The following is a 14123-nucleotide window of genomic DNA, read 5'->3' as shown; positions in this document are numbered from 1 at the left end:
CTCAGAGAATCATAGAAAAAAAGATGGAAAGAGTTAATGTGAAAAAACAATGGGACATTAATTGTTGAATTATTGAAAGAGCTGTGAATCCATCCAACTCTTCTGAAAAATGATTTTGAATTATAGAAGGAAAGTCAATAACCTATTCATTCCTTTTGACTTAGATATACTACCCCTGAATATGTACTTCAAGGAAAGCAAACAAAGAGAGAAAAGCCCCATGTTATACTAAATATTTATAACACTTTTTCTATAGTATAAAAAACATGAAAACATGGGGTGTGTCCATAATTTAAGAAATAGTTATACAAGTGCTGTATTAATGCATGTATTTCTACCTTATCAAATATAATAAATTTAAGGGGAGAAACCCTTGGGAAGATGTATATAAATTTACATAGAGCACAGAGGAAAAAAAGCAGAGCAGCAGATAAAATGACCACAATTACATAAATGAAATAAACATTAAAAGACAGCTTAATAGAAATTAACACAAGGTCAAATCTTAGTCCTAGAGAATGATGAAAAAAATACATTCTTAGAATTTGGTGATGATGGAAATGAAATAATACATATGCTATCCGATGCTGTCTTCTGTTAGTTTTATTTACTATTTCCCCCTCCATTATAGGGGAAAGATTCACTGAGGTTACCTGGATATATCAGAAAATCACTGCTTTTTCTTTTTAAGTCACCAATAAAACTTAGGAAAGAAAATCAGAAGATGAAGTTAGGAGACATTCAACTCTTATTTCAGACTGATTCATTTTACAAATATACAAGTCACTTGGTTCTAGTCTCAGTTTCCTCAATTATGAAATAGGTTTAATAATATTTTTTCATTTTTTCATTACCTCACTAAACTATTGAAGAGCTTTCTGAAGTTTCACATGTTACATAAGTATGAGTTATTATTATGACTCTAAAATCCCTGTCTTCACCACTGACCTCTCATAAGCTTTAATCAAACATTTCTAACCATTACTATTATGTCTCCACCTGGATTTCCAGTGAACCATTACCATAAACTGAGTAATGACAAAAACTGAACTCATTACATTCCACTTACATCTTACATTTTATTTTCAGATCTAGATTCTCTTTCTCCTACCTACCCCCCCCCCAAAAAAAAAAAAAAATCTGTTATAAACATGTATAGTCAAGAAAAACAAATTTCTCATCAGGCACATACCACCACCCTTACAACCCCCCCTCAAAAAAAATAATTTAAATGTATCAAGAGGCTGGTAGTACATTTCATTTTGAGTTCTATGGAATTTTATGGTATCCTTTGGGAAAGTAGTTGTATTCATCAGAGTCTTTTGAAGTTGTCTTCATAATACTGCTGTTACTATTTAAACTGATTCTTGTGGTTTTGATCACTTTACTCTGCATTAGTTCATACAAATTTTCCCAAGTTTCTGGAAATCATCCCCTTCATGTCTGTCTGTCTCTGTCTCTGTTTCTTTGTTTCTCTCTCTCTCTCTCTCTCTCTCTCTCTCTCTCTCTCTCTCTCTCTCTCTCTCTCACACACACACACACACACACACACACATCTTGTTCAACTATTCTCCAACTGATGGGCATCCTGATAATTTCCAATTCTTTTCCGCCACAAAAAGAGCTGTTAAAAATATTCAAGCATAAATGAGTCTTTTTCCTCTTCATTTGATCTCCTTGGGGCATAGGAGTAGCAGTGTTATCATTAGAACAAAGTTGCATGCACAAATTGATTTTCAGAATCTATCTTTTTTTTCCCTTAATTTTGATACTGTATAGATGATGCATTTGGGGTTCAGGTACCCCAAATGTGATTTATGTGATTGAATCACAAGAAGAATTTACAATGGCCATTCTCTTTGGCAGAAGGTAAGAGAAGAAGTTACAAACAAGATGAAGAGATACAATAGACACCAGGAATAGTAAATATGAAATAAAATTGGAAGAAAAATAGGGTTACCAAGGATAGGAATTTAAAAGAATCTATTAAAGAAATATAATATGAGCTATGAGTATACCATTGAATAGTAGACTAAATCAATGGAGGAAAGAAGAAAGATGCCATGAAACAGTGAGGCGTGGGAAGTGGGGTGGGGAATGAGAGGAAAGATACCATGAGGCATTGGAAAAACATGAGGAGAAAAACAATGAGGCAAAATGCCGCCACAAGCTAATGCAAAAGGGTTTCGACAAAGATGATGTGGGCCGTGGACAGATTTATAGGGGAAATTTAACCTTGGTGGTTTGACACAACTTGGATTTCTGACTGAACACAGCAAAGGGTAGCAATCTACAACCTCCACAGAAGATGGAAGGTTGAACTGATTCTCTTTAGTACCCTTTCCTCCTTATCTCAGCAAATAATTTTATCAGTATTTCAGGGTTTCTCTACCAACTCCAGTGACCTAGAACCTTATCATAGGGCCATTAAACACAGATTTAGAAAAGTCTGTGTATTTTATTTAAACCACTGTCTCCTCTTATCCCCAGTTTTACAAGGGAGGAAATTGAGAGGAAGTGACTTTCTCCAGATTAAAAAAAAAAAAAAAAAAAGTAGCATGAAATCTGGGATTCAACCCCACTAGCTGAGGCCATACACAATAAAATATTCCTATTACTACACCATAATCACTCTTTGATGAATACTTATGACACTACCATACTTCTAGTCACCCAAATTCAAAAACTCAGTCTTCTTTAATTCCTCTCTACTAATGACAATGCCAAATTCCACTTTGTAAGATCTTGGATCTATCCTGTCAAACAACCAAATAGTGCAGTAGAGTACTGAATCACAAGTGAGGAAGATTTAAGCTTAAATCTGGCCTTAGATAGTTACAATCTATGTAAATTTGGACAACTCACTTAAGCTTTGCTTGCCTCAGTTTCTTCATCTATAAAAAGAGATAATAGTATCACCTATCTTTCTGAGTTATTATGAGAAGCAAATGAGATAAAATTTGTATTGTAAAGTGTCTGGCACATAGCAAATACTTAAATGATTATTTCTTTCCTTTTCAATGATTATGGATCTTACTACAGTAACAGCTGCCTTGCCTCAATTCAATTCAATATTAAGAAGCTACTAAGTACAAGGAATATAAAGCTGTCCTCACCTCAAGACTTCTGCATTCTCTTTCTTCAACTCACATCTGTCTCACTATCTTCAAAATATATTAATTGTTTCCCTAGGCTTAGTAAATAATTATTTAGTCAAGATTTAAAGCTCCCACCTTACTCTAACTTGTCAATTTTATCCAATATTGCCATTTCAAAATCTTCAAATGAACCATTCCCTTTATTCCTCAATGATATAACATTTCCTGCCTCTGAACCTTTGACCACAACCCTCTTATTCTGAAAATCTTTACATTCTTTCTCAAATCATTTTTTAGTCTGACTTCTATGAATTCTCACAAAATTCTCTCCAAATTCAAAGGATCAGTCTTTTCATGAATCATTCAGTTCTTTCCTTGGATCCCCCCTAAGCATTTACTTTACTATGACTTAGAATTACCTCTGCATTTGTTTTATCTTCACTAAACCCTCAAGTAAGACTACAAACTTTTGAGATGAAGGACAGTATCTCATTTTAGTCTTGCATTGCCAGGGCTGACATGTTTGTAAAAATGAACTGAACTGGTCCACATGTCTGAATTTTATGAAATTTTAATCCATATTATTCTCTGATATTTTTCTCCTCTATACTACTCATTTTGGCTTGATATTCAAAATTCTCTGCAATCTGAGATCATCCTTCCTTTCCAGTGTCACCTCCTACTAATCCCTTCAAAATAAAACTATACTCCAGCTAAACTGGATTACTTGGATATTTTCTGTATACATACTGCAATTCTTCAGTTTTGTGCCTTGAAAACAGCTCCTGTGAATTACACCATTCCATTCCATTGCCTTCATGAATTCACCACCACTCTTAAATGATACAATCTTTTTTTTTTCTTAAAATTGAAAATATTTCAAAGACAAAAGTTAGCATTAATATTTCCTCCTCTTTTTCCATATTCATTGCCTGAATATTTTTATATATATTTGTGAATTTTTTTTATTTTACTATTCTGTGCTATATATAATATAAACTAAATTCCACAGAAGCAGAAATCATGGATTATCTAAACTTTGTATCCTAATAGAAGCATCCAGAATGGTGCTTTGCATACGATTGTTATTAAATAATGAATTCAATTATACTATGTTTGTATTTTTTTAACACATTTCATTAACTGGTACCTATTAATTAAATTAAAGAATATTTAAAATTTTCTAAAGGAAAGTTTTAGGTCTTATCTTTTCCAAAATCATACGTTGGGTCCCACCATAATCACTTATTGGGTACCTTAATTGTTCTGGAAAAATACTTGGTTGGTGAATGGATAAATTAATGAAAAATGTAAGCTACAAAGAAATATCAATTATATGTATAATAACAACCTAATACAAAACATAATGGATTTTCAGGTCCTTCACAAACAACCTTAGGAATAGATCAAAAACCGTGGGGTTTTTAAGCCATTGTAAAGTATAGTAAATTTTTATAAAATGAGCAATAAAGAAAAAGGCAGTAAAAGAATGAGGGAAGAGAACATTCAAGCCACTGTATTTGTGTTACCTCAATACATACAAGTAATATTCTATTTATATTATTTATTCCTTAATAATTTCATAGGAATATTATTGCTGTTATTAATATTGAATAAAAATTCTACCATTCTACTACTACAGGGTACACTCTGAAAGGTTAATCAAAGAAATAACCAAATAATCATCTCAATTAAAAAATATAGGAAGAAAGTGAAGGGAAATTATCTCCCTCTTCCTATTAAATCTATTGAGTGTCCTAGAGTAAATGTTGACTTTTTCCTGTGTCAGGACTTTCTGGGCAATCTGGTGAAGCCTTTGTACTCCTTTCAGAATAATGTTTTTAAATGCACTAAATAGAATACATAGAATAATAAAGAAAACCACTTTATTTTACTAATCTTTGGTTTTCTTTATTATCCTATGTATTTTGTACTCCCTCCAAAAGCAACTCCTAAGCCTATCCATAGATCCCCGATTGAAAACTACAATTCTAGAATGCAGTATCAAAGCTAAAATTTTAAGAATCTGACTCACTCTACCATGTTCAATATTTCAATGCAACAATAAATGTAACAAACAATACTATTTTATTGTAAAAGAAGTGGGGGTTGTGTGTTTAATCTTCCATAAAAATAAGATTATTTTCAGTACTTCTTTGGAGCACTACCATATAGTAGAAAAGCAGTTAGCTCTTGGCATCAAGTGACATTATCCAGAAGAAAAAAATGAACATGCCAGAAACTGTTGACTGAAAGAACTAAAGATGTGGTAATACATTTTCATGCCCAAACAGTTTAAGAAGCAGTAATCAGGAGAACTGGGTGAGAGGAAGAGAGACAAACTGAAATCATAATTTGAGGCACAGCCAACATAGAATAATTTTTTCTTCTTTGTTCCAAAAATAATGCCCTCAAGCCTTTCTACTCTTATGACCTTCAAAATGAATACAGTGATTTGGGAGGGTCATTTTTCTGTATTTTTAATCTACATTCCCAAGTAGATTTTTTCCCACCTTACTTCCTCTCAAAATTAATTTTGAATTTGGATATGAGGCCTTCTACTAAGCTCAGAGAAACTTCAATATTTTAATATTGTTTTAAAATTTACAATGTATTTCACATACATTATTTCCTTTGAATATCTCAACAACCCTGTGAATAAGATACTAATTAATTTTCCCATTTTTAAGCAAAGTCAGGCTAAGAAAAATTAAATGATTTGCTCAGGATTTTAGCATATAGTTGGAATTTCTGGCAGGATTCAAATTCCAGTAGTCTGGATTTCAGAACTGATGTTTCATTTATAATTATATTGACAAGATGAAAATCATTCAAGGTCCTCCATTTATCCTGAATGAATCTTAGATTGAGGTAGGTTGCCTGTTCATCATCCAAGATTGTAGTATGGTAGTGTGAAATGAACAATGGCTATGTTGTAAAGAAAACTGAATTCAAATGCTACTTTTGACACATTCTGCCTATGTGAATTCAGGGAAATCACATAATCTCTTTGGGATTAATTCACTTTATTTATTTTATTTTTTTATTTTTATTTTTTTCTGAGGCTGGGGTTAAGTGACTTGTCCAAGGTCACACAGCTAGGACGTGTTAAGTGTCTGAGACCAGATTTGAACTAGGGTCCTCCTGAATTTAGGGCTGGTGCTCTATCCACTGTGCCACCTAGCTGCCCCCAATTCACTTTATTTATGAAAGGATGGCTGGCATATTAGATCACATGTGGCTTTGAATCCATGTGCTAAAACTCCCTCTAATCTTTCACAACTAGAGAATCTTCTACAAGTAGTGCCTATGTTCCCAAGTTTTAGAAGTGATATAGCAGGCATTTGTTATTGGTTATTTTTCATTGAAATCCAGTTCATATCCTCTAATAAAATTTCAATCTAGTGAACTTTAATTTCTTATTCTACTCTACTCCATCTTCAACTATCCACTTAAAGGGGGAAAAAAAAAAAAAAAAAAAGAAATCCTATCTACTTTTCCCCACAGAAAACTCCTTAGATGCAATATGTTAAAAGCTTTCGAACAAAGGTATTACATCAGCATAAAGAAGTCTCTTTTTTTTTCCCCATGAGTAAAGACAAGGACTAAGAGGAAAATAAAAGGTATAAAAAATAAAAAAAAAGAAAAAGAAAACAAAGGAGTACCACAAAGAATAAAGAACATTGATAGAGGCTCAAGAGAGGAAGGTGAATTATCGCTGTCTAAGGAGGTGATGCTAAATTGTTCATAGCAGGATTTGAAAATTGCTTATTTCAAAACCACAGGTATATCAAGAACTGATGGAGTCAAACAAAGTGAGAGGTTTTTTTTTTGTTTTTTGGTTTGTTTTTTTTTAAAGGAAAAGGAAAAACAACATCTCTATTATAAGGAAAGGAGAAAGAAAACTCAGGAACGACAATTACTTTTATTTATATTTCCATTCAAAACAGATTCAAGCTGGCTTCTTTCTTTAAATTATGCATCAATATTCTTTAAGCTCTACTAACCTAGAATTTTCTGTATGTTTCCCTATGGTGTATGACTGAGCCAATCACTTTCTCTAAGAATCCTGAACAAAGTTCTATCTCTAAAACTTGCAGAGAAGGTAACTTTGCATAAGTAAAGGAAGTAATTGTTTTAAGAGTGTTCTGTGATATTCTGTTTCTCTAGATAGTGATAGTTCTCTTAGTACCTAATAAAATCCTAACAGTGTTCTACATCTTTAACATAATCAGCCTAGTACAAAATGAAAAGGATGGAAAAACACCTCAAGCCTATGCCAAAATGCCTAATTATACCACAAGATAAGGTCTCATAGCCTGAAAAGAAAGTGGCTGAATTTGAACTTTTAGAGAATTTCCAAAAGCTTCTGTCCAAGAAAAAAAAAAAGTACCTCCCTTTGACTTGCCAAAATATATGCCTCTTTCAGGCACATTCCTCATGAATGAAATATTTTCTGATCCCTCTATAAGGGCTTTAAGCCAATTTTGTATAACCAATTTTACATTTTAAAAAATGGAACAAAAACATTTTGATAACAGAGAACAGCCTCAATAATCTTTCAGAAGGCAGATAACTCTAGAAAGAAGCCTTTTATTGAACATGTACAATAATTTTCCTTCCTATTCTAACACAATACTGGGAGAAGGAATTAGAGAGGATTTATCTATGTTAAAATTTAGAAATTAGGATTAATAGTTCCTGATATATACAGTTTAAGCTTTACCCACACACAATACTGAAAATACTAAATATCTCTTTTACATAGCCTGTTTTTGATTTCCAGATTTTCCCACTTAAACTTTGATGACTTTTGAAAATGTTTTACCATGTGATTAAAGTAAGATTGTATTTCCCTTTACTTATCTCCAGAAGCATATTAAATTCTAATCTCTTTTGCCTCTTTTTAAACAAACAAACAAACAAAAAAAAAAAACCACTTTTTTTTCTTCCCCCTATAGTGTATCATTTATGCTAGACAACAGTAATTCAAAAGCAATGGACACAGCCTTGAAAACCAAAATAAAAATAGGTTGGAGAGGTGTAAAGAAAAGGGATGGACAAAAAGGGGGAAAGAAGTGAAACAAGAAAGGAAGGAAGAAATTGGAGTATGTGTGATAGATAGATATTAATCTAGACAAGTCAAACAAAAAAAGCAGGTAGATGTGTTTAGAGTTACCAAAAGTCACTCTCAGTGATATACTTTCCTTTTTGGAAGTATAGTCTTTAGTTCTAAGGTCAAACAAGCAAACAAACAAATAAAAAATACCTAGCATTTATTATAGTGTTTTGAAGTTTGCAAAACACTTTACAATTATATCACATTTTTATAATTTTTTATTCTCACACTAACTCTGTGAAATTATTCCCATTACTATCCCCATCTTACAGATTAAAAAAAACAAAAAACAAAAAACAAAAACTGAGAAAAAAAGCATTAAATGAATTGTCCAGAATCACACACCTAATAAATGGTGCAGAATTTGAACTCGGATCTTCTAGATTCTAAATCTAGTGCTATACTCACTATGCCACTATCTAGGTCCCCATGAGTTTCAGATTGAACCAAATAACACTAAAAGTGTGTGTTTGGAAGATCCCTGTTGGTCTTATACCAACATTGTAAATAACATACGGACACATCTACATTTTATCATATTTTTATTTATTTTGTTCAATATTTTCCAATAACATTTTAATTGGGCTCAGCATACTTAGAGGTGCTGTAATCTCTGGACTGTGTATTTGACACTTCTGGCCTATCTTTCTATATGTGTGGTTATGGTGACATGATACACTTTGTGTCTATCTTAGTTATTGCAAGGACTATCCTATAGCATAACATATTAGGAGTTTGAGGGCAGGAGAAAAAAAAAATAAACAAACTCAAAAATCATTCAAGCAAGGGCTTTAATCAGCAAAATAAAACTTTTTGAGCCTTTAGGCTTCAAAAATCTCATATTATTGTTCCCACATACAGAACCAGCTAATGTGCAAAACTGACTTTTTTATTGTTGCCCAGCATCAGATATTTTGCCTGTTACAAGATAAATAGCAGATGCTTAAAAAAAAAAAAAAAATTACAACATACCAGCAGAATGCACCTGGTCAATTATAAAATGCCATATTCAGCAACCTTATGCCAGAGAGAAGTCTGAGCAGCAAGAGAAGTTTTCCTCTCCGACTGGTGTTAATAAAATAACAGCCAATTAAGTTCTCTATATAACAAACATATTTTGGCATGGGCAGGCTGCCATTCAAGCACTTTTCTCCAAGAAGCTAAACAAGACATAGGGATAGGAACTGAACCTACCAAATCAAAGGTAGTAGCAACTCCTCTGACCAACAGGGAGGGAGCAAGTCTGCACTTTCCACGTACCAACTTAAAAAGTCACAAGGAATTAAAGTGATTGGCTAGGGTCCAATAGAAATCTATCTGAGAAGGACTTGACACTAGTCTTCCCTGCCTTTAAAAGCAAGTTTCTTGTGTCATTAGGTCATAGTGCAAATGTTCCCAATTCCAAACAAGTATATTTTTTACTGGTGAGGGAAAATTGGATAATTTTCTACAGAAGTTGCTTCTTTTGGAATCGGGAAAGTCTGAATTAAAACTTATCCTAAATTTTTACTAGCTATTTGACCCTGTGGCAAATCATTTAATGCTGCCTGACTCAATTTATTTATCTATAAAATAAGATAAAAGCATGCACATACCAGGAGTGTTATGAAAATCAAATGAAAAAAGAAATTATAAGATAAGAAACATCTTAATAATAATAATAAAAGATAAGAAATTTAAAACTTTAAAGCATTAAATAAACACTATTTCTTTTTTGGGGGGAAGCAGTTAGTGACAGAGTGTTAGACTTGGAGTAAGAAAGGACTGTTTGAATCTTAACTACTCTGGGCACATAACCTCTCAGCCTCAGTTTTTTCATATGTTAAACGGGGTTGCTGTTAGGATCAAATGAGATAATTTATGTAAAGCACTTATAAAAAATAATATAAATGCAATTTTGCAACTTTCATATATTGCTAAAATGAAGTTCAAAAGTAACACAACATTGAAAAATTTCAGTTTGAGTTAACATATTTAAAGTGTCCCTGTTTTGCAGACTCTAGGTATCAAAATGTAGATAGGATAAATTGATTCAGCAAAAAACTAAAATGTTATAGAAACCAAAATAATTAAGATTATCAAGGAGAAGTGATTAATCATCATTGCCAAATACTGCAAAAAAAATCAAAGATGATGTATAAACCTGAGGATGGGTGTAAATTGCATTTGCCAAAGACAGATTTCATCATAATCCTTGTGACCCTTTATTCATCTATAAAACGGAAATCCTTGTGACCTTTACTTTATTCATCTATAAAATGGAGACATTACTTCTTGATGTATTTTGGCAAAAGTGCTATATAATCATGAGATGCTAATATTTTGATTGTAACTCTACAATCTGCTTTTTTTGTAATATGACTAAGTATACTAATGAAATTATGATAACAATCTCTTAATTATGTTTCCTTCATTTAGTGTCTGATTCCCTCCAATCTACCTTCTGGCAGATACCAAAATAATCCTAGAAAAATACAAATCTGGTCATGATATTCAAGAGAGGCAGTCCAACATATCACCTTCTCCTCCCTCTTAATCTTTTCTATTCTTTGTAACAAAGAATGGTTCAGTGTTCAAAGCTGGGTGGAGAGATAGATATACTTAGGAATGAAGGTAAAATAAAAAATGATGTAATTAAACTTCTTAAATCTCCTTAAATTGAAATTTAATAATAATAACTTTAACATATTCATTATTCCTTAAGGTTTACAAGGAAATTTAATAGGACCACCATGTGAGGTCAGAAGAACAAGTACAGAAGGTTCTATACTCTAAATAGTGGTTAGCACACTAGAAACATTCAATAAATATTTGATGAATGGAACTGCCATAACTTACCATGACAACTTTAATCTGTCTAATCAGTGTTTCCCAGCAAATATTCAACCTTCCATTAAAACAAACAAACAACAACAACTGAAGCTCTATAATATATTCAGATTATGGCCTAAAAACTGTCACTTATGTCTATTCTTTAAATGGGGCACACCTAATTTGGAATATTGATTGGAATAAAAGCCATACTTTCCCCCAAAACCCTAGCATATCCTAAAATTTTGTTTTTACTCATAATAAATTTGAAAAGAGTTCTTAGGCAACAACTGAAGCCTTGGTGCACTACAGTGGTTTTTTGATAAAGATCACAGTTTAAGTGTTACTATATACTCATGGAGCATATCCAGAGATCTGCATTTTTTGTAAGATTGTATAAATAAGTAGCTATGTCCAAATTAAAAAAAAAAAAAAAGATACAATTTAAATGTTAAAATCACACTTCATTACTATACTGTTTCTTGTGAAGATAAAGGACATTGTTAGCCTATTGGTAGCCATCTCATATAAATAAGAACTTGGTAGAATATCAAAAACATTTCTTTATCTTTGGAAAAAACACAGTTATCAAAATAGTCCAATTGTAAATGTTTATGAATCCCTCACATTCTTTTGACATTCTGAACAAATTCAATCCATCCTATAAAAGACCTAAAGGAATTGAAAGGGGAGGGAAAGTTTATAAACATGGTTGACTGTTCCAGCTGATACTGCATTATGGGATAGGGACAACAATAATAATTTTAGTGGTATAGGGAACTAACTCTTCGGTGAAGAAATTACATTTATCAATGCAGGTTAGTATTTTGCCTTAACTTTCTCTTAGAGAGTTGCTTGGGAATCTGAGAGTTAAGGGAATTGCTCAGGGTCCTATAATAAGGTTTTTGGAAACAGAACTTGAACCAATGTCTTCCTGGTTTCAAGACTGGATTTCTATCAGCTCAACTATATAGGACTCTGCCTCTTTAATATGATATCTACTGAGATGAAAAATGCTTACAAAAGAACACTCTCCAGTAAAATAACTCTAAGATGCCAAGAAAGGGGCTGGATGACAACTAAATTAATGGCTGGTTATCAAATGTATGAAATAGTAGGGTTAGTGCTTCAACTTCAAAAGGGGGCAAAGATAAGTAAGGTCCCATGCATTTAGAGGGCATCTGATTCATCAAGTTAAAAAGAAAGCAATGTTAAAATAAGAGCTAGTTGCAAGTAGAATGACATTAAAACCAAAAGTCTGTCATTTAATTAAGAATTTGTCCTTGAAAGACATACTCCAAAGGTGGTATTCCAAGAGGTTTGTCCAGAGATCATGACTATCATAGCAACTAGGCAAAAAGCATCCTTCAATCTGTTCAACTGAATTTTATGTACTCATATCTATCCTTTAGGACTTTAAAAATACTATGTTTCAAATGTAATGAACAATAGCAAAGGTGCTTTCTTTTTTCATGGAAAAGTTTATGAGAAAGACAACAGAAAACAAAAAAGATAAAAATTAATTAAATATTTTTGCTTTACTTTATTAACATTTTTATACAACTATATCACAAAAACACCTCTCCATACTATCTTCTGTCTAAAAAACAGAACAATAGTTAACTAAAACTATCTGACAAATATATGAGCAAAATTTTATTTAAAAAATAAAAAAATTTCAATTTAATAATATCTATTTTACTATATAAACATCTTATAACCACAAAATGATGGTTCTATGTAATCAATTTTCAATGTATATCTATTTTTTTTTCTTTTCAAAGAGGTCTCATTTTATAAATACTGAACAGTATTTATATGAACATATCTCTCCACAAAATTGTACTTTAACCTCCTATCATCAAACAACAGTAAATAGAATCATCAGTTACCTACAATATATCCTAAACTTTGAGAAAAGAGAAAAAATCCACAAATATCAACTTAATTGAAGTGGGATTTCTAAAAATGCTGCACAATTTTTCAAATGCTCTGTAATACATTATTAGAAATAAGACTATACCATGGAACTAATATTACAGGTTCTGCCATCAAAGAACCTGACTTCAGTTCTAGACTGAAACTCTCTGTCAACTTAGATAAGTCACTTAACCTCACTAGACCTCAGTTTCCTCCTCTATAAAATTAAGGAGACTCAATGGCCTCTTTGATACCTCTCAGGTCCAAATATATCATCCTATGAGTATATGAATATGGAACCACCTCTTTGTCTATCTGCAGTGCTTGTTTCTGGAAAAAAATCCACTTGTATTTTTATACCACATCTACAAATCAAGGCATATCATAGTCTCAAAGAATCAGAATCACAGTTAATTCACAGAGCCAAAAAGTAAAAGTTGCAATATATTAACAATAAAAATAGACTTTAAAAATTATTTCAAAAGATAATAAAAAGCTCTATAATATACCTGCCTCCAAAAAACAAAACAAAACAAAACAAACAAACAAACAAACAAAACCAACAATAAACATACAGACCAATCAAGGAGAAGATTTAGGGATAGCAAACGGATGCTGCATCTTGCTGCACTGCCACCTATATAATACTAAAAGAAAGCTGCCAGACCAGTCGACAGAACCCCTTTGAAAGAAAGAGAAGATATGGAAACAATTCCAAAGCAAGAGGGCTGGGGAGTTGTTATACTCTACATTATCAGAGAAAATGCCCACATCAATGAGATCTGTGATCTCAAGAACTAAAGTATAAGATAAATCTTTGAAATTGAACAGCATTCTTCCATTTACCTTTTTTTCTTCATTATGTTTCATTTTTATCCTGATCATATATATCCTGATATATATCTTTGGAGAGGCAAGATTGGAATTAATTGTGACTAAAATACCATTCTCATTATTCCATCTGCAACAGAGTTGGCAGAGCCAACTCTTTTCTTAACAGAAAAAGCTCTCAAATATGAAAAACAGGCACTATCTTTTAATATTTTTAAATTAACTGAATAAATAAAAGTTAATAAGTCCTAAGATAGATAAGCATTTTAAAAAGAAATGTATCTTAGTGTCCAACAGATGAGTTCATAGGCTTCCAAAATAAATCTGGACCAATGGGATCCCTG

General features: G+C 32.1%; 1 protein-coding gene and 1 long non-coding RNA gene across 14 annotated transcripts in view; both read right to left on the bottom strand.

The window, feature by feature from the left end:
* PTPRK (protein tyrosine phosphatase receptor type K) overlaps positions 1 to 14123 on the bottom strand; it is a 742018-nt gene that overhangs the window by 455703 nt on the left and 272192 nt on the right. The gene's annotated exons all lie outside the window — the stretch shown is intronic.
* Positions 6899 to 12556, bottom strand: LOC141565985 (uncharacterized). Its single transcript, XR_012489193.1, has 2 exons — positions 10454 to 12556; positions 6899 to 10419 (listed from the first exon to the last, which is right to left on the bottom strand). It is a non-coding gene; the product is annotated as an uncharacterized LOC141565985 (long non-coding RNA).

This window comes from Sminthopsis crassicaudata, chromosome 4 (assembly GCF_048593235.1).
Source record: "Sminthopsis crassicaudata isolate SCR6 chromosome 4, ASM4859323v1, whole genome shotgun sequence".
NCBI lineage: Eukaryota > Metazoa > Chordata > Mammalia > Dasyuromorphia > Dasyuridae > Sminthopsis > Sminthopsis crassicaudata.
Note: the sequence above shows the minus strand (reverse complement) of the source record. Positions and strands in the feature narration are given on the sequence as shown.